We start from the raw sequence: 21,138 nt of genomic DNA on the forward strand, positions 1-21,138 counted from the left end.
TGAAAGCAGTGGTACGTAACCGTACTTTTCTGTTTGACCCTGAGCTGAGTTTTCAACTCCATGTTTAGTCTGTCAAGAACATTTTCTTCCACCTCTTGAACACTGTCTCCTTTCACACCTTCTTCATTGCTAGACCATCAATAATGCCTTCAGTGTCACTAACATCAATTCCACATGCTCCCTTCACTAATCTTCCCACATCCATTCTTCAGAGCCTTCAGCTAATTCAGAATTTATTAGCACAAAATCCCACCCACTGTCCAGGCCCACCTCCACTGGCTCCCTGTTCTCCAGAAAATTGATTTCAATGTCATCATCCTCATTTTCAAACCCCACTCTAGCCTCAGTCAAAACTTTGTGAAAAATGTTCTACAACCATACGTGCCAACACATTCCATTGGCTCTGGATTGCTGCCAGTACTGCATCTCCTCTGTCTCATCATCACAGGCAACACTTTCAGCCATTAAGCCCCTGCCCTCTGGAATTCACTTGCCAATCACTTCACCTCACTCCCTCTTTTCCTCCTAAATACCCGTCTCCTCGACTGAGCCTTTAGCCTCTCCCTAAATTCCTTCACTTTCTGCTTGGTGCCCAGCTCTTTCTTTTTGGAAGAGTTCTGGGATATTCTTTTATGTGAAAAATGTATGTTTTTATTGATACTGGATGCAGATGCTGATATGACTTTTTTAAATTTCCTAGTAATATTCCTCACCCTGATAACGTAGACAATCACTTTAGATAAGATTAATAATTATACCAGAAATCACCAAAATAAAAATTCTCCATAACAGATAGATAATTATTCTAATCTTCGATGATGTTGCATACTGTGTGACATTCTTATTTTCTTTGACTAAATACTGGGAAATCCCTAATGTAAAGTTCCTACCATACTGTTTGTGCAGGTGACTGTATGAGATAGTCACAATCCTAGTCTATGTAAAACATATTGCAGTCAGTCTACATTTGTGCAAACTGCCAGCATAGTGAAAGTTGATATGAGCCCATGGATTATGTGAACTAGAATAATATTTGGTGCAGATTGATTGCTGATCTGATAGTTGCATTTTACACCTCATGAACAAAGTCTACAAAGCTGAAAATTCAGTCTCAGAGGTAGGATACACTGGCAACTCATGAATGACTCAAATACCAAGATTTCTTTCATGGGAAGGGATGACAGTAACCAGCCAGTGCAAATGAGAAATGGGCAATTGCCAGTAGTAGAAGAAATGAGCTCAAATGCCCATCATACAGAGGCCCAATCACATACAATACTTAGTTTTGGAAACCAGGAAGAAGATTCAAAATACTCCAGCTAGGATCAAGCAACAAATCCTGTAAACCCACCATCTAAGATCCAAAAGCAAATACAAAAAGCACAGGTGAAGATTCAGCAGCAGATGTAATAAATCCAAAGCAAAACTGCAGAGATAATGTAATAGATGGAAGCTGAGATGAATTCCAAATCAGATTAATGTAATGGAAATATTAATGAAATACAGATGAAAATGGATGATTTATGTGCAGTTGAAAATGGATGACCTTCAGATAAAAGCAGAGGACTAAAAAAGGAAGTGGAATTTAAACAAGACATGTAGTTAATTAGTGGTGAAGTGACCCAACAACTGCAGAGAGTCAGAGGCAGACTGGAAAGTATCACCTTCTTACTCACCCAGAGGAAACGATACTCGAAGATTTGTAGGTTATGGGAACAGACATATATATTATAGCTTTTAGAGAAATTAACATAAAATGGCTGATATAAAATGCATTATGGGAAAGTGTTGCCAAGGCAACACTGATAAATTGTTTCTATGGTTGGCTAACTGAAACCTTTAATGAGATAAGGAGGAAAAACAGGGTTTTGCCTGTTACGAACCACAATATAAGTTTAAACCAGAGTGAATAATAGAATAGATTATAATGTCTATACCTATGATTGTAATAGTATAAGAAATAGTATAAGAAATAACATAATTAACAGTAGGCAAGTTAGTTTAGGGATAATGAGAAAATTACTGAAGAAAAACAACGGAATACTGCTAGGCACCAAGGAAATCCAGATTAGAAAAGCTCCAGCTGCCTCGTGTTAGCTAACTGCTAGAAGCAAGCCAGAAGTCAAAGAAGAATCAGGTGACATAGATGTGTCATTCCAGGGTATAACAAGTGAAAACATCCTGGTGTAAGTGTGCAGCTTGGACTTTGGGCACTAGAGAGCAATCTCAGGGCGTCTAAAGTTCCATCTAGTGAGCTGGGCTGGTGTAAGTTACTGTGGACACATGGTGCTTGCATGTTTACTGTGATTGATATATCAGAATCTTGTATTTCAGAAGTTAAATTGTGTATTTTTTAATAAAGTATTAAAGTTGCTGCAACTAGATTCTTGGACTTATTAATTAATAGGATTAGTATCTCTAAAACCTACACATATCTTTGGCCCAGAATTTGCTGGAAAAAAATAACAGCGTGATAAAGTGTGGAGTCTCATTCCTTCAGGTTGTGAATTGTTGTTGGAGATTTTTCTTACTTTTCTTTTCTGTCTCTTTTTTCTGTCTCTCTTATTTCAATCTTTCTTTTTCTTTCTGTACCTGATTTGACACCAACTCTAATTCACCCTCCTTCTCAGTCCTTCCTCTGTTTATTTCTCAATCCTTTAATCTCATTGGTTAAGGAGATACACTGTATGTCCCATTGTTGACTAGGCTCCCAGATGTCCTGTTGCCCTCACCACGCTGTTATCAGCTTGCACTTCTAGCAACTTACAAGGCAAAATCTATTTGAGCTGAAGGGTGAATGAACAAGTCTTACTAACAGGGCACAGCGGGAGATCCCCACGCCAGCAAATTCTGGGCCAAAGTGTCACATTGGGCCACAATTTACTGTAGCCAGTGAAGGAACATTGCTCGCCGTATATTAGACTTGCTCATTTAATTTCCATGAGCTTTTGCAACTTGCTGTAAGTGGGAAATCAAAATGCAGCAGCATCCTCTACAGAGCATCTGGGACCTGTGTGAACAGGGCAAGTAACTCTGTATCTCCTTAACCAATTAGATTGAAGAATTGTAAATGATCGGCAGAGTCTAAAACAGGAAGTGTCAGTTAGAATAGTTAAATCAAATTTCAAATCAGGTACAGAAAGTGAAATAAAGAGAGGGAAAGAAAGATTGGATTGAGAAAAGAGAGAAAAAAGAGATAGAAAAAAATTCGGGTCGGGGGCTTCCCGCAGGTGCAAGCCCCCGACCTGCACTTACCTACCGCACCAGCCGTTGAGCTGTGGGCCCGCATGGGATTCCGATCCTGGGCCTGCTCCAACTGCCGGCGCGCAGTGCTTGCATATCCCAGGGGCGCAGTTAGTTCAATGCGTCCCCTGGGATCACATGGGCCATGGAGAGCCAATGGCAGCAGGGAATGCTTCATTCATAAGTTTGACAGACCTGTCAAACCTATAAATACTATAAGCCCCAAAACATCACTAAATCTTCAAATAATTTTTTTTTAAATCACATTTTTAAAATAAACTATAAATTACATGAAATAACTATTTTAAACAATAATTTAAATTTTTGAAAAAAATAATTTTATTTTCTAACGGGGTTAAAAATAAACTTACCTTTCTTTAAAGTATTTAAAAATAATAAACCTGTGGAAAAAATGTTTTAATTTTAATTAATTCACCACTTACCTTGTTAAAAGCAGCCCTTGCGCCTGCTTTTTACATGTCTAACTTCTGGAGACTTACCTTCCCGGGAAAACCTGCAAAAAAAACGTAAGTTCGATGCGCACACGCTGCCTCTCCTGCGCACGCGTTCGACTTCTGAACCCCTTCTTTCAGAGGAACGGAAGTGCCAGTTTCCCGCGCATGCGCAGTGCATGCACGAAACCGGCACTTCCATTGGGCTTACGGGTGAGTACCACATGCGTACTCACCCGTGGAGACCCGAATTTCTGGGCCATAAATTTAAATTTTTAAAATAATCTCCAACAACCATTAACAGCTGAAGGAATGAGACTCCACACTTGTAAAGCTTAATTTTCAATGTCAGAGGGGTTGTTTGGCAGTAATTAAGACTTAACATGCCGTTAAAAATGGTACTTAAACTGAAATGGACAAGCCCTAACTTTCTGTGGTGAGTTTAGTTTGTATCTACAGTGCAAGTACAGGAAATCCATGCCATTCAATGCATTTGAGTGGTGAGTCAGACAGCGACATGCTGTTTTCGTGAAGCTAATGATGGAGCGGTGCATCATGGACAGCAACTTCTGGATTTTTGCATTTAATCACGGATCTGTCCTGAACTTGCTGTGTGATTTGCGCATAAATAACGGTGAGCATCATTAGCCTCACCGTTATTTTGACTATAAATTCTGGCCCTCGTGAACTCCACAGCTATAGCCAGAAGCAGCACTGAAATATTGTCATATACAGGTTGAAGAGAAATGGTCCAGTCATTTAAACCAGAGGTAAGAAGTCAAGCCAAGAAATTCTGACGTGCAGGAAGGATTCCATGGCATTAAAAATTGTATACGTAAACTTGAGGTCATCCAAAATTCGGCTGCCCATGTCCTAACTTGCACCAAGTCCCGTTCGCCCATCGCTACTGTGCTCGCTGACCTACATTGGTTCCCGGTTAAGCAATGCCTCGATTTCAAAATTCTCATCCTTGTTTTGAAATCACTCCACGGCCTCGCCCCTTCCTATCTCTGTAATCTCCTCCAGCCACACAACCGCCGCACCCCCCCCACCCCACCGAGATATCTGCGCTCCTCTAATTCTGCCCTTTTGAGCATCCCTGATTATAATCGCTCAACCTTTGGTGGCCTTGACTGCTTTTGCCTAGGCCCTAAGCTCTGGAATTCCCTGACTAAACCTCTCCACCTCACTACCTCTCTTTCCTTCTTTGGCCAAGCTTTTGGTCACCTGCATTAAATTCTCCTCATGAGTCGGAGTCAAACTTTTTGTCTTAAAATACTCCTGTGCAGCGCCTTGGGACATTTTACTACGTTAAAGGTGCTATATAAATACAAGTTGTTGTTGTTGTTGTTGTTGTATAGAGACTGCAAAGTTGTTCCCAATATAAAGTTACTGGGTCCCTGCTCCAAATATATCTAGCGAAATTTCTCAGTCCACATTTCCTGCTGATAGATGCAGCTTTCCCATATTTATCATCCATGTTTAATGTCACTGGTATTCAGTCCTTCATATTCCAAATTTTGCGTTAAGTTAGCATGTTTAGAGTGTGTGTTAAAGGCAAGCTGCATTCTCACATGTAGGGGAGGTTGTTCTTGAAGGGATGCAGCCATTTTTTTATAACAACAATTTTACATTAAATTATGGGGTTTACTTTCAAAATATTTGAAAACATCAAGTGTCAAAATAACAACAGAAAATGCTGGAAAAACTCAGCAGGCCAGGCAACATCCGTGGAGAGAGAAATAGTCAACATTTTGGGTCAAAACCCTTCTACAGAACTGAGAGAAAAGGCAGGAAATGAAACAAAAGGCAGTTTGGGGGCTGGGAAATGGGGGAGGGGATGAAAGAAGAGACATTAAGAGATATTCAAGGTGAGACAAGATAGTAATAGGACAGGTAAAGAAACAATGGCTCTAGATGAAGTGTGAAATGCGCTGGCAGAGTGAGAGACAGCTGCCATGTGGGAGAGAGAAAAAAAAGGAAAAGGCACAAACCAAAAGTGTGGATAAAAATATAAAAATATAATAGGGGCCGAGGTTATGATCTTAAGTTGTTGAACTCAAAAGAGGTATGCCAGAGCGATCAAATGGCACCAGACCTGGACTGCACATAACTGTTATTATGCTATCAAACATGTCGGCATACCTACCTGGCAATGAGCAGGAAGAACTGCACGCACAGGATCTGGGTCAGCATGGAGACAGTTGTGGAGCTGGGCCATCTGCTTCCAGGAGATATGCAGACAACTGCATCATTAGGACTATACCGCCAGTGACAGTCAAGATAACCTTCTTTCTCAATTTTTATACCTTTGCTCCATCCAAGATAGCACAGCAAGCAGGATCAGCCACTTTGTTGTCCATAGACGTCTTGATGGATGTGTTGTTCACAGCAAGGCCAACGCTTCCATCTTATTTTCCAGTGAGTAGCATCTCCACCATGACATAGCCGTCCTATTTTGTTGCATTACTGAGGCTGAGCAGTCCTAAAGCTTTCTCTATCTAATCCTCCAACGTGTTGAAGCTGGAAAACATAGCCTGCTGTAAAATCTAGCCCAAGGTCTCTTTGGCAGCAATCTAAGCATTACCAAGACATAATCTGACTGCTCTTGGGATCAGTGTGATTAGGGGTTCTGCAGCAAATACATCTGAAGCTGTTACAGACTCCATGGTGGACTGCATTGCTGAGAAGCCTGACTGCATAGACACAGTTAAAATTCAAATCACCCTTGTAGTGTATGTGCCTTTAAGTCAGAACTACTTTTACAGCTCCTGTATACTGTAGTACCGGCAGTGACCACACCGGTATATAAGCTTTGCGCATGCCTCTGTACCCCCAGTCTAGAGATTACCCTCCTCCAGTAAAGACCTGTTATTTGTTAATGTACAGCATCCGTGTGATTATTTATCCATTGAACCACGGATCTAACAGTGGTGACGAGTGTCGATTCGAATCTACCTGCAAAATAAAAAAAAAAAAAAAAAAATAGTCGCGGCCAGGAACACGGGCGTCGACCACGAGCAACCGCCCAGCAGTCAGGCAGAGATCCAACTTCGCAGGGGAGGCTGTGGAGAGCCGGGCTTGGTTCCCCAGCCACAACGAGCAGTAAGAGACCGACGACAGGTCCAGCGCAGACCCTTCCCGAGCAGCGGCAGCTGGAGCCGACCGACGGCGGAGAGAGAGCCGAGCAGCGTCGACGGGGCAAGACAGAGGGTGAAGAGCGCAGGGCTCAGCCAGGGGTTGAACACCGAGCGGCGTCGAGGAAAATAAAACAAACTGGAGAGAGAGAGGGTAAGAAACAGTCGGGTTCTAGACTGAGCGGCGTCGAAAAATATCAAAAGAAGAACGCGCAGAGCACAGCCAGTGCTCACGGGCTGAACAGGGTCCGCGGGGCGAAGAAAGGGGAGACGCCATTGAGCCGCGGACAAGAAGGAAGAGCGCGGGAGACGCCATTGAGCCGCGGAGAAGCAGGGAGAGCGCGGGAGACGCCATTGAGCCGCGGAGAAGAAGGAAGAGCGCGGGAGACGCCATTTTGAGAAGCCGCAGCGGAGAAGAAGGGCGAGCGCGGGAAGGAAGGAAAGCAGGGGAGATGCCATTTTGTGCCAGCGGAGAAGAAGGGGAAGCGCGGGAGGCGCCATTGGTGATAGTTAACGCACACCCAAGGATGCCGAAGAGTGGCAGTATCTCTACATTCGACAATGAAGTCGAAGATTGGGCGACATATGTGGAATGTATTGAGGTGTCCTGCAGGGCGAATGAAGTGCCAGATGCTAATAAAGCACTGGTTCTGTTAAATTCCATGGGTGCAAAAACTTATGGGTTACTGCGAAATCTAATAACCCCAGAGAAGCCGGTAAACAAGAATTTTGAAAGCATAGTAGAAATCCTACAGGACCACTTAAACCCCACACCGCTGCTGATAGCAGAACGATTTAAGTTCCATAAAAAGAACCAACACAAAGATGAAAGCAATGCTGAGTACCTAACGGAACTGCGCAAGCTATCGAAACACTACCAGTTTGGAGCGGGACTAGCAGACACGTTAAGGAACAAGTTTGTGTGTGGGCTACAAAGTGAAGGAACCCAGAAACGGCTTCTATCAGAAAAGGACCTTACGCTGGACAAAGCTTTCAGTATGGCAGTATCACACGAAGCAGCCGCAAGGGGCACTGCAGAGATACAATGGAGACCGCAAGAATATGGCACCAATGAAATGTCCTATGGAACAGGGAAGTGCTATCGTTGCGGCAGAACAACACATGACCAGAAAGATTGTTGGTTCAATGACCAAGTGTGCAGACAGTGTGGGAAAGCAGGACACATAGCAAGAGTCTGCAGGTCTGGGAAGAAAACCAACAGTAAGAAATCTCCACAGGAGAAGTACAAAAAGGTACACCAGGTGATGGACAGTGGTTCAGACGAACAGAAAAGTGACACAGACTCCGGAAGCAAAGAGCTGGGTTGTCTGAAACTACATAAAGGTAACCGAAATGGAGGATCACCAGACTATCTGGGTTACACTCAAGATAGATGGAGTCCAAGTGGAAATGGAATTGGACACAGGGTCAGCTCTAACAGTCATAAATCAAAGAGACTACAAGCGGCTATTTTCACACATACCCTTGAAAGCTACAGAGATTGTCTTGAAGATGTATACGGGGCAAAAAGTCTACCCCAAAGGAAAAATAAGGGTGAAAGTGACAATATAAAGGCCAGGAAATACCTAAAATGGATATATATGTATTGCCAAATGGAGGACCACCACTGCTAGGACGTGAATGGATCCGGAAGATACAATTAGATTGGCATTCCATACAGGCACTGAAGGTTGAGGCCAAAAAGGATGACGACGTCACACCTGGACGACTGTCAAAAATGCTAACTGACGCAAAAGAAGTGTTCCAGGAGGGACTAGGAACACTAAAAGGAATAACAGCAACGATTAAAATAGAGGAAAATGCAAGCCCAAAGTTTCTGAAGGCCAGACCAGTGCCTTATGCGATCAGACCAGCTGTTGAAGCAGAGCTGGAAGGGTTGGAACATTCAGGAGTACTGTCCAAAGTGGACTGGAGCGAGTGGGCTACACCCATCGTTCCTGTAATGAAGAGGTCATTGAGTAATACACCTGGGGAACCAAAGAAGGTCCGCATCTGTGGGGATATTAAGGTGACAGTGAACCCAGTCCTTCACACGGTGCAATATCCGCTTCCACGAATTGAGGATATTTTCGCCTCGCTATCTGGAGGTAAACGCTTCACCAAAATTGATCTAGCCCAGGCGTACTTGCAAATGGAGGTTGAAGAAGCTTCAAAACATTACCTTACGATCAACACTCATAAAGGTCTCTATCAATACAACCGGCTGGTGTTTGGAGTAGCCTTGGCTCCGGCTATTTGGCAAAGGGCGATGGATCAGGTCCTGCAAGGGATTCCAGGGACCCAGTGTTATTTGGACGACATCTTGGTCACGGGCGAAAATGACGGCGATCACCTCGCCAACTTGGAGAAGGTGCTCACCAGAGTAAAGGAGTATGGGCTACGAGCTAATTGCCATAAGTGCGAGTTTTTCCAGAAACAGATCTCGTATTGCGGCCACGTCATCGATGAAGAGGGGTTACATAAGTCCCCTGACAAGATTGAGGCAGTAGTCAAGGCTCCAGCACCGGAAAATGTGTCACAACTGAGGTCGTTCCTCGGGCTGGTAAACTATTACCACAAGTTCTTGCCAAATTTGCCTACGGTATTACACCCGCTGAACACCCTACTGCAAACAGGGGTACCATGGAAGTGGAATGACGAACGTAGACGAACTTTCCAGAAGTGTAAAGAATTGATCACATCAAAAGAGGTGTTGGCCCATTTCAACCCAGGATTACCAATTCGTTTGGCATGTGATGCATCACCCTACGGTGTTGGAGCGGTGCTGTCGCACAAATTCCCAGACGGGTTGGAGAGGCCAGTAGCCTTTGCGTCTCGGTCACTAACCTCAGCCGAGCGCAACCACGCCCAGATTGACAGGGAGGCCCTCAGCCTAGTATGGGGAGTAAAAAAAATTCAACCACTAACTGCATGGGCAGAAGTTCACCTTGCTGACTGACCACCAACCACTTGTCTCCATCTTTAATCCTAAGAAGGGCGTTCCAGTGATGACTGCACAGCGGTTACAAAGATGGTTCCAGTTTCTAGGGGCGAATCAATATGAAATAGAATATAAAGGCACGAAACAGCATGGGAACGCTGATGGGCTATCGCGCCTGCCACTGCCTACTGTGGAGGAAGCACCAGCAGTGGACCCTATCGAGATATTTTATTCGTCGATAATTGAACGATTGCCAGTAACAAACGCGGATATAGAGAAGGAGACCCGCAATGATCCGACGCTGTCACGGGTATATGAATTGACGGTGAGGGGATGGCCAACACATGGCGACTCACTGTTGCCAGCATTCTCATCCAGAAGAGAACAGCTGTCAGTATGCCAGGGGACAGTGATGTGTGGATCCAGAGTGGTGATTCCACCCAAGTTAAGGGAGAGAGTGCTAAATGAGCTACATGAAGGTCATCTGGGGGGAGTGAAAATGAAAAGCCTTGCTAGGGCTTATGTGTGGTGGCCGGGAATCGATCAACAAATCGAAGACCTAACTAAGAGCTGCCTAGGATGCCAGAAGGTCCAAAATGCACCACCACATGCCCCTCTACACCCATGGGAGTGGCCCTCCTCTCCATGGCAATGGGTGCATATTGATTTCGCTGGTCCATTCATGGACTCAATGTTCTTAATAGCAGTGGATGCTCATTCAAAGTGGCCTGAGGTGATAAAAATGTCTTCAACCACTACAGAGAAAACGATTGCAGTCCTACGGACCATATTTGCCAGAAACGGTTTGCCAGAGCAGATTTGCTCTGATAATGGACCACAGTTTGTGTCCGACGAGTTCCAAAAATTCATGAAAAGGAATGGGGTAAGGCATTACACATCCGCCCCGTATCATCCAGCCACAAATGGATTGGCTGAGAGGTTCGTACAAACCTTTAAGAAGGCGATAAAGGCCATGTGCGACGATGAAATTCCACTACAGCATAAGATGGACAATTTCTTATTAGTCTACCGAAACGCGACACATGCAGTTACCAACCAGACCCCGGCCATGATGTTCTTTAACCGAAGGTTGAGATCTCGTCTGGACTTGCTCAGACCAAATGTGCGAAGAAATGTTGAGGACAAACAATTCCAGCACATCAATGAGAAGCCGACAAGGAGCTTCAATGTAGGGCAACCAGTCTTGGCCCGTGACTATCGAACAGAGAAGTGGCAACCCGGAACAATATGTACAAGGCAGGGGCCATTAATGTACACAGTGGATGTCGGGGAGAACATTGTGAGACGCCACGTCGATCAGATCTTAGCGTCACAGGAACGCGTCAACCCCATGTCTCGAGTACCTGGGGATGAACCCGACATACCAGTAGCATCTACTTCAGACCCAGTAGCAGTGGAACCCGATGAACTACCCGATGAAAAGGGGTCAGAATCGCCTCTGCACCAAGAACAAGAACCTCTGGAAAGGCACTATCCCGAAAGGGTTAGGAAGCCGCCCCAAAGACTGAATCTATAAATGGACTTTTGTTGTTTAATGTACATGTAAAAATGTTAATTGTTATTTGAATATTAGGGGGTATTATTAATCTAAAAGGGGAGGAATTGTAGTGTATGTGCCTTTAAGTCAGAACTACTTTTACAGCGCCTGTATACTGTAGTACCGGCAGTGACTACACCGGTATATAAGCTTTGCGCATGCCTCTGCACCCCCAGTCTAGAGATTACCCTCCTCCAGTAAAGACCTGTTATTTGTTAATGTACAGCATCCGTGTGATTATTTATCCATTGAACCACGGATCTAACAACCCTGAGAGTGGCTAATTCACCCAGTATTTCTCTAATGTATGCAGGCCCTGTGTTCCTAGTACGGAAAAGTACACTTCAAGACAGGAGTCACAATAATGAATAACATTTCCCCTCAAACATATATATGGCCTAGAAATTCGGCTCCATAGTGCCCGTTTCCTTGGCCCTACAGGTGTCGTTTTTGTGTCCAAAATGGCGTCCGAGCCATGCACGCACAATTTCGGTGCGGGCTGCGCCGGGAGCCATCTTGGTAAAGGCCAAACAAGAGGCGTCCTTTACCCACACCTGAAGCAGGCGCTAGACAGATGCAAATAAGGGGCCTAATGTCTGGTTCTGCTCCCTCCTGCACCTTTGGTTTGTGTCTGGGGCAGCCAGCACCCGCGCTGATCGCCTCCGGGAATACCAACGCTAAACAGCACGGGATTAAGAAAAGTTAAGTACTTACCATAATCACCGGCGATCCTGGTTCCTCAATCTCTGACCTCACTCCCGGCCCCAACCGCCAGGCCCCCCTCGATCTCCAGCCCCCGGCCCCGACCACCTAGCATCCCCCCCCACCCCTGACAGCACTTCCGATCCCCCAACAATACTCCAGACCCCAGTGGTCTTTTTCCACGCCCCCCGACAGTTCTCCAATCGCACTCCGAGGCCCAGCCGTTCCTCCTCCAGACCGCTGTGATCTTTTTCCCTGACAGCCCTCCAATCGCACTCCAAGGCCCAGCTGTTCCTCCTTCAGACCCCGTGATCTTTTTCCCCGACAGCTCTCCAATCGCACTCCGAGGCTCAGCTATTCCTCCTTCAGACCCCCGCGATCTTCTTCCCCACTCACTTACCTGAAAATTAGCGCACGACCCTGTGCGGTCTCCTACCACTGTGCCATCTACATGATAATGAGGTCCGAGGCCCGAAATCCCGGGCTCCTCGGACCTCCCCATTTGAGCGCGGGCTGTTAGCACTCTGCAGGTAAAGCACCTAAAAGTGGACATTTCTGAATTTCTAGGCCATAGTATTAAGTATTGCAACAACTGAAAGATGAGTTATTATTAGTTCAGTGAAACCATGGTGCACTGGGCCACCAAATAATGCATTTCCATTCATGGCTCCCTAAAGGTATGATTACTTCTATTGTTCATGTTGACTGTATTTACAATGTAGCTAGCAAATCTTCTGCTAGCTCCTTTTCTCAGTAATCCACTGCTCGTTTAGTTAAATTATTGCTGAGTGCATTGTTGAACGGACAGTAACCAGTTGATGAACGACTTACTCAACAGCACATTAAATAGCTGAGCAGCTTATCAGGAAGGAAAGGGCTGTGTAGGAGAAGACTCGCCGACTACAGCTCACAAGTACAGTAGGAACAAGTCATGACCATCGGAAGCCATCAGCGTGCCAGCTTATAAATGCGATGGCATTATGTTGAGGTTCCACTGCATGAATAATTAATAACCTATTACACACAGCTTGCAATATTTAATACTGTGAATCTGAGAGCAACAGTTATTGGTTTCTCTGTCCTATTCTCTTGCAAATATATTTTCTAGCACTACAGAATGCAGATTATGGTCCTGCATGCAGTCTCTCGCTGGGACTCAGGCGAGAGACGAGCCGAACCCACAGGAAAATGGTCAACCCTCATTTGCGCTATGTTTCTGTCATTTATGAGAGTTTATTCACTGCTTTGTAAGAGGTACAACCTCTGTCTGGCCCTTAGAAGGTCAAGGACAGGCAGGGGCTGAAGCCAGGGCATGCAGTCCCTCAGCAAGGAGTTCCTCCTTCGTAGACTCATTTGGGACCTGGTGTTTTTGTGGCAGCCAGTAAGTTGGAGGTATATTGACCTCCACAAGGGAGTACGTGGGCCTCACTTGAACAGGCAAGGCCATACAAACAGCTTGGTACGCTAAAGATTGGGGGAAAAATTGGGTTGCTTTGCACCGAGGGGGTGCTAACGGGGCGCAAAGCACCTGGCGCCAGGGCGCAGTTCCGCTAACGCCTCCCGCGAAATTCAGTGGGAGGTTAGTGGCGGCGGTAGCGCCCTGTGGCGCTGCGCCTATTGTGATTACATCATCACCCTGCGCAGCGCCCCGGCTGCAAACTTCGGTCGCACCCCCTGACCTACTGCCAGACGATATGCCCGACAGGGTCAGGGTGGCATTTTTGTGGCCGCGGCGGCGCTCCTTAAAGGGCAGGTGCTGGGCCGCCTGCCAGCACCTGCCCCCTTTCGCCTCTTCATGCGTGGTACCGGCTGTTATCGGTCGGCACTCCTCTTGAGTGCCGGGCACTTTTCCCGGCACTCCACTCCCCGGTGGTCCAGCAGGGCCCCGGTGCACGCTAGGACCCGTCCCTTTAATCAGGGGAGGGAGGCCTGGCACATGGCGTTGCTGCATGTCGTGCCGCGATATTGAATGGGAGTGCCCCAAGAGGAAGGGTGATAAAGAAACAAACGCTTTCAATGTTTTTTAATTTGCTTACTTTTTGAAGTCACTGGGTCTGTATTTCCTATAGGCTAGCGCTGGTGGAGGTGCTGCAAAATCGGCTGTAAGTCCGCTGAGTTCGAGCGATCCAGATCCCCACCGCAAACTGCATGGATGGGGCCATTTGCACGGTTGGGGTGGGTTGTATCAGCAATGGAGAGCTGATCTCAAAGCTCTTTCTGAACCACATAGAATAAACTGCAGAAATACATTCAGCTTCTAAGGGTGCAGTCTTCCATTCTAATAAAGATATCTGATCCCCTCCCTTATCTGCGCAAGGTCTAGGACCTTTCCCAGGGCTTCCACAGATCTCACACTACCTCTCAACTGGTGAGAGCTCAGCTTGAGACCTACCAAGAGCATAATGGCTATAATTCCTGGGTTAGCCCGGGAACTCCTCCAGACACACTCCCTTGACATATGTGCTTAGGGGGTGGGTTGAAGATTTGTCCTCTGGCCTCCTACCAAAATATTTGTTGGCCGAAGTAAATGAGGCCTATTATCAATGTAACTAAGTTCTCCTGCAAATTCCAGGCCTTGTTGGGCAATTCTACCTTAGTTACGCCTTGGTTCCAACGTCTTCATAAAACAGATAAGTTGAAAATTGTACCCAACATAAAAATGCATTGCATCATTCTTTACCTATATTTATATAATAAACAGCACACAGTGATACAGTACATTCGAACTCCGTTCAAAACAACTTGTTTCATTTCTGGGTCCCTAACTTAAAATTCAGCTCAGACAGTGGACAGAAGCTGCCTTTCTCTGACTACTATCAAGAGCCATAAGTGAGGGTTGATATTAGTACTTCAATTCCCAGTGCACAAGTCAACATCCTTAAATAGAATTGAATTGGCCATTTAATAGAGAAGGCCATGATTAAGAGCGTGGAGAATGGTGCTGTCAGATGAAAGCTAAAGTGAGAGTGCTTAGTATTATCATTTGCTGCACCGTAGCAATTGCAGGCATTGGCATTAAAGTAAATAATCAATTACAGAAATGTTTATATGAAGCTGATTTTTACTCATTGATAACTTTCATGGATGGGGTAAAATTGCACTAAAAATAGGTTAGTGCCTTTGCTAAAATAACAGTCAGAAGAATTTCTTACAGGGGTGTTATGTGTTCATATACTAATATCACAGGCCTGGATTTTGCAGTCAGTGGCGCAGTGGTGGTGCTCGCCACTGACCTCAAAGAAAGCTGCCCCACAAAGATCGAGCGATCTCTGTGGTGTCGATTTCACCTCTCCCAAAATTAATTTGAATCTGATGCCAAGTCAGGGGATCTCCAGCGTCCAGCAACAGTGATGTCATCAAGCTGGCTACGCTGCCAATCACATTGAAGAATTCTTACAGACAGCAAATCAGGAAGTAAAATGCACAGATTTTCCTTCACTTTTTAATCATTTTACAGAGAGTGAAATAAGGATTGGGACATACACATAGGATTAAGATAGAAGCTGAAATACCATAAACAAACATTTTTTTAAAATTATAAAAACCATGGAATTTTTATCATAATGGAAACATTCGACATTTTCAAATATAAAATTAGTTTTTCAGAGCCAGAACAGTTGTTCAGCAGTAATTATGACTTAGTACGCCAATAAAAACCCAGTTACACCTCATTCAATAAGGCTCAACTTTTTGGGGTTTTTTTAAGAGCAATATTCCAACATAAAAGCTGAAGTTCTCGTCAGTTCAGTGGTTTTAATTGATTGCGGCTATGGGGAGATCAACAGCGCACCCTGCGAGGAGCAGGGAATGACCGACAGCAACGTTTGGATTTCCATGTTTAACTGCGCCTGAGTGAACTCGAGCTTGCTGTCAGATTCACATTTGTAATGATGGTGAACGCTGACAGTTTCGCCGTCATTACAACCACAAATTCCGGCCCATAGCGTTAGTCCCCCACAAAATGTTTGTTTTTTGACAGCTTATTTGATTTTCTTCTCTTCTCCCTTTGTGGAACCTTCTTTTTCATGCACTTTGCTCAGTTGAGAGGGTGAGTTAGAGACTTGCCAATGTCAGGGGAATAGCTAGCTCAGGAACTTCATGAGAACAGCCTAAGGTGAGTGACCCTTTACCCTTCCAGTGTAACACAACTGAGGTCAGTAACTTATGAGAGTTGTGAGCATGAACTCTCATTCTTCTGCTCAACAGCACAGTGTTTTGGAGATTCAGCATAAATCACAGGGGTGACATAACAGAAAACTGCTTTCAGTGCCTCTCCCTACACTGTATGTGAAATCTTATAACTGGGTCTCAGCTTCAAAAATAAGCCCCAAGCTGTGTAACTACAATTTATTACACATCACTACTTAAAACAAAATATCATGGATGCTAGGAACCTACCCACCACTGAGGTTAGGCTGACTGTTCTATAGTTACTTGCTTTATCCATGTCTCCTTTCTTGAGCAGAGAGGTTACATTAGCACTCTCCAGTCCTCTAGTACAACTTGCAAACCCAACAACACTTGAAAATATTGTGGCCAGATCCTCTGCTATTTCTTCTCTGATTTCCCTCAGGATTCGAAGATGCATGCCTTTTTCACCTTTGAGTTTGCCAATTTTTTTCCAGTACGACTTTATCTATAGTCTACTTGGTCTACCTGATACCCGATACCTGATACCTGGGATGGTAGGAATGACGTATGAAGAGAGATTGGGTCGATTGGGCTTGTATTCGCTAGAGTTCTTCAAGCCATCTTCAATCTGTCATTGGCCCAGGCAGTAGTCCCTACATGCTTCAAGACCGCTACCATTATTCCTGTGCCAAAACAAACGGCTGTGACGTGCCTGAACGACTATCGACCTGTCGCACTCACACCCATCATAATGAAGTGTTTCGAGAGACTGGTCCTGGCTCACATCAAAGCCAGTGTTCCCACCTCTCTTGACCAACACCAGTTTGCCTATCATGCAAACAGATCAACGGAGGATGCAATCACAACTGCTCTACACTCTGCACTGAATCACTTAGATGGTAAAGAGACCTACATCAGAATGCTGTTCATAGACTACAGCTCAGCATTCAACACTATCGTCCCCAACAAGCTGGCCACCAAACTCCACACTCTTGGCCTGAACACTTCCCTCTGCAACTGGACCCTGGACTTCCTAACAAACAGACCCCAGTCTGTCAAATTAGGTAACCACACCTCTCCCCCCCCGACCCTGAACACGGGGGCCCCACAAGGATGTGTGCTGAGCCCCCTCCTCTACCCCCTCTTCACCCACGACTGTGTGGCTGTTCATGGTTCCAACACCATCATCAAGTTTGCGGATGATACCACGGTAGTAGGCCAGATCACCAACAACGATGAGTCAGCCTGCAGGGAAGAGGTCCAGCATCTCGTGAAGTGGTGCGCCGATAACAACCTGGCCCTTAACATCAAGAAAACCAAAGAAATCATTGTGGACTTCAGGAAGTCTAAAGGCGGAAGTCACACCCCCATCCACATCAATGGGGCTGTGGTGGAAAGGGTGGACAGCTTTAAGTTCCTCGGAGTCCACATCACGGAAGGCCTCTCCTGGTCCCTCAATACCTCCTCTCTGGTGAAGAAGGCCCAGCAGCGCCTATATTTCCTAAGGAGGCTGAAGGGATGTAACCTGTCACCCCTGATCCTCTCTAACTTTTACTGCTGCACAATAGAGAGCATCCTGACGAACTGTATCACAGTATGGTATGGCAGCTGTAGCTACTGTGACCGGAAAGCCCTGCAGCGGGTAGTCAAAACTGCCCAACGCATTACCGGCACCCGGCTACCAACCATAGAGCACATATACCAGAAACGCTGTTTACAGAGGTCACGGTCCATCATCAAAGACTCTACCCACCCCAGCCACAGTCTGTTCGCCCTCCTGCCATCTGGGAGACGCTACAGATGCATTCGCACCCGTACAACCAGATTTAGGAACAGCTTCTTTCCCAGGGCTGTCATCCTACTGAACTCCACAAATAAACTCTAAAGCCTACACATCTGCCAATGCACTTTATTATGGTTATGTTTATGTTAATGTATTACAAGCCAAATGTATGTTGAATGTTTAAATGTCTTAATCTAAATGTACAATCTCGGGAGCCGCAAGCCTACATTTCATTGTACTGCGCTTGTGCACTAACAATGACAATAAAAGTTGATTATGATTCTGATTATGATTATGAATGAGAAGGGATCTCATTGAAACTTATAAAATTCTATCATGACTAGACAGACTAGATGCAGGAAGGATGTTCCCGATGGCGGGGGAGTCCAGAACCAGGGGTTACAGTCTAAGGATAAGGGGTAAGCCATTTAGGACTGAGATGAGGAGGAATTTCTTCACCCAGAGAGTGGTGAACCTTTGGAATTCTCTACCACAGAAGGCAGTTGAGGCCAATTCATTAAATATATTCAAGAAGGAGTTAAATATATTTCTAAAGGCTAAAGGGATCAAGGGATATGGGGAGAAAGCAGGGACAGGGTACTGAATTTGGATGATCTGCCCATGATCTCATTAAATGGCAGAACAGGCTCGAGGGGCCGAATGGCCTACTCCTGCTCCTATCTTCTATGTTTCTATACCTCCTCCTCTTGTACTCTTATGTCCCAGAACCAAACTCTTGTGTGAAAACCAAAACAAAGTATTCATTTTGTTGAGTCTGTGTTTTCAAATGTTGTTATGCTGAATAACAGGACACAGACTATAGAAATAATTAAACAGGTCTTTAGTGATTGAGGGTCAGGGCTGAACTGGGATACACTTTGCTCTGCAGGGTTTATATACCGGTGTGGTCACCACCGGTACTACAATGTACAGGAGCCATCAAAAAGTATTCCATCACCTTAAGGTATCCTCTTAAGGTGGTACAGGTTACATACACCACAATTCCTCCCCTTTTAACTTAACAGTGTACACCCCAAATTAAACATTACATGGATAACATATATACAATTTACACACAACTGTTCAAAGATTCAGTCTCTGAGGAGGCCTCCTGATCCGGCCCGGATAACGCCTTTCAGGGGTCTCTGGTTCTCGTTGCTGGGGTGACTCATCCACTTGATCTCCTATGGATTGAACATCATCAGGTACGTTCGAGTCTGAGGTAGATGCTACAGGCTCAATAAGTTCTTCAACTGGTGTTTCTGCCGTAGACATGGGGTTGACCCTTGTTCTCGATTCCACAAGTTGGTCAGCATGACGTCGTATTACGTTCTCTCCAACGTCTACCGTGTACATCAAGGGTCCTTGTCGTGCACGAATTGTTCCAGGTTGCCATTTATCATCCCTATAGTCCCTGGCCAACACTGGTTGTCCTATTTCAAAACTACGAGTGGCCTTGTTATTTACATGCTGGAATTGCTTGTTTTCGACTTCCCTTCGCACATTGGGCTTTAACAAATCCAACCGGGACCGCAACCTTCTGTTATAGAACATTATGGCAGGGCTATGATTTGTCACTGAATGCGTGGCGTTTCGATACGCCATCAGGAAATTGTCCACCTTGTGTTGTAGTGGAATATGGTCTTCACTCATGGCCTTTATCGCCTTTTTGAACGTTTGAACAAATCTCTTGGCCAACCCATTTGTAGCCGGATGATATGGGGCAGATGTATAGTGTTTCACCCCATTCTTTTTCATGAATTTCTGGAATTCTTCTGACACGAACTGTGGTCCGTTGTCTGAACATATTTGCCCCAGCAACCCATTCCTTGCAAATATGGTTCTTAGAACTGCGATCGTCTTCTCAGAGGTAGTGGTCGACATCTTAATCACTTCTGGCCATTTAGAATGTGCGTCTACTGCTATCAAAAACATGGAATCTATGAATGGACCTGCAAAGTCGATATGCACATGTTGCCATGGGGCTGAAGGCCATTCCCACGGATGCAGCGGTGCAATTGGAGGTGCATTTTGAACTTTTTGGCACCCTGAGCAGCTTTTAGTCAGATCCTCTATTTGTTTGTCGATACCTGGCCACCACACATAAGCCCTAGCAAGGCTTTTCATCTTGACTCCCCCCAGGTGACCTTCGTGCAATTCTTTCAGAACTCTCTCTCTTAATTTTGGAGGAATAATCACCCTTGTACCATACATCAATGTTCCTTGACATACGGACAACTGTTCTCGTCTGGCTGAGAATGCTGGTAACAGTGGTTCGCCATGTGCTGGCCATCCCTTCACTGTCAAGTCGTAGACCCGAGACAGTGTCGGGTCATTTCGGGTCTCTCTCTCAATACCCGCATTGGTGACTGGTAAGCATTCGATGATGGTCGAGTGAAATATCTCTACAGGGTCAACTGCCGGTGCCTCTTCCGCTGTAGGTAGTGGCAGGCGCGACAGCCCATCAGCATTACCATGTTGTTTTGTACCTTTGAATTCAATATCATATTGATGTGCCCCTAGGAATAGGGACCATCTCTGAAGCCTCTGCGCCGTCATTACCGGAACACCCTTCTTAGGGTTGAAAATGGAAACCAACGGCTGGTGATCTGTCAGCAGCATAAACTTTTGGCCTTGCAGGTAATGGTTAAATTTCTTAACTCCCCACACGAGGCTGAGAGCCTCCCTATCTATCTGAGCATAGTTGCGCTCAGCGGAGGTCAATGATCTGGATGCGAAAGCGACTGGTCTTTCCGAGCCATCTGGAAACTTATGTGAGAGCACTGCCCCGATACCATATGGAGAAGCATCACAAGTTAAGCGAATAGGCAGCGTTGGGTTAAAGTGAGCCAACACTTCCTTAGAGGTGATCAGTGCTTTGCTCTTTTGAAACGCCCGCTTACAGTCCTCGCTCCACTTCCATGGTATTCCCATTTGCAAAAGAGTGTTTAGCGGGTGTAACACCGTGGATAAATTTGGAAGAAACTTATGGTAATAGTTAACCAACCCGAGGAACGACCTCAACTGGGATACATTCTCCGGTGCAGGAGCTTTTACAACAGCTTCGATCTTGTCAGGTGACTTATGGAGCCCCTCCCGGTCAATGACATGGCCGCAGTACGAGATTCGCTTTTGAAAGAACTCGCATTTCTGGCGATTAACTCTGAGCCCATATTCTTTCAATCTGATGA

General features: G+C 45.4%; 1 protein-coding gene across 2 annotated transcripts in view; it reads right to left on the reverse strand.

Annotated features, from left to right (window-relative positions):
* LOC147108188 (leucine-rich repeat and immunoglobulin-like domain-containing nogo receptor-interacting protein 2) overlaps positions 1-12,113 on the reverse strand; it is a 322,653-nt gene extending 310,540 nt beyond the window's left edge. For both annotated transcript variants that reach the window (XM_086004729.1, XM_086004727.1), the window contains exon 1: positions 12,046-12,113. The gene's annotated coding sequence lies outside the window, so the exon portion shown is untranslated. The remainder of the gene's footprint in view (positions 1-12,045) is intronic.
* Between the last annotated feature and the right edge of the window lie 9,025 nt (positions 12,114-21,138).

This window comes from Somniosus microcephalus, chromosome 13 (genome assembly GCF_052327205.1).
Source record: "Somniosus microcephalus isolate GS21.2 chromosome 13, FLI_Smic_1.0, whole genome shotgun sequence".
NCBI lineage: Eukaryota > Metazoa > Chordata > Chondrichthyes > Squaliformes > Somniosidae > Somniosus > Somniosus microcephalus.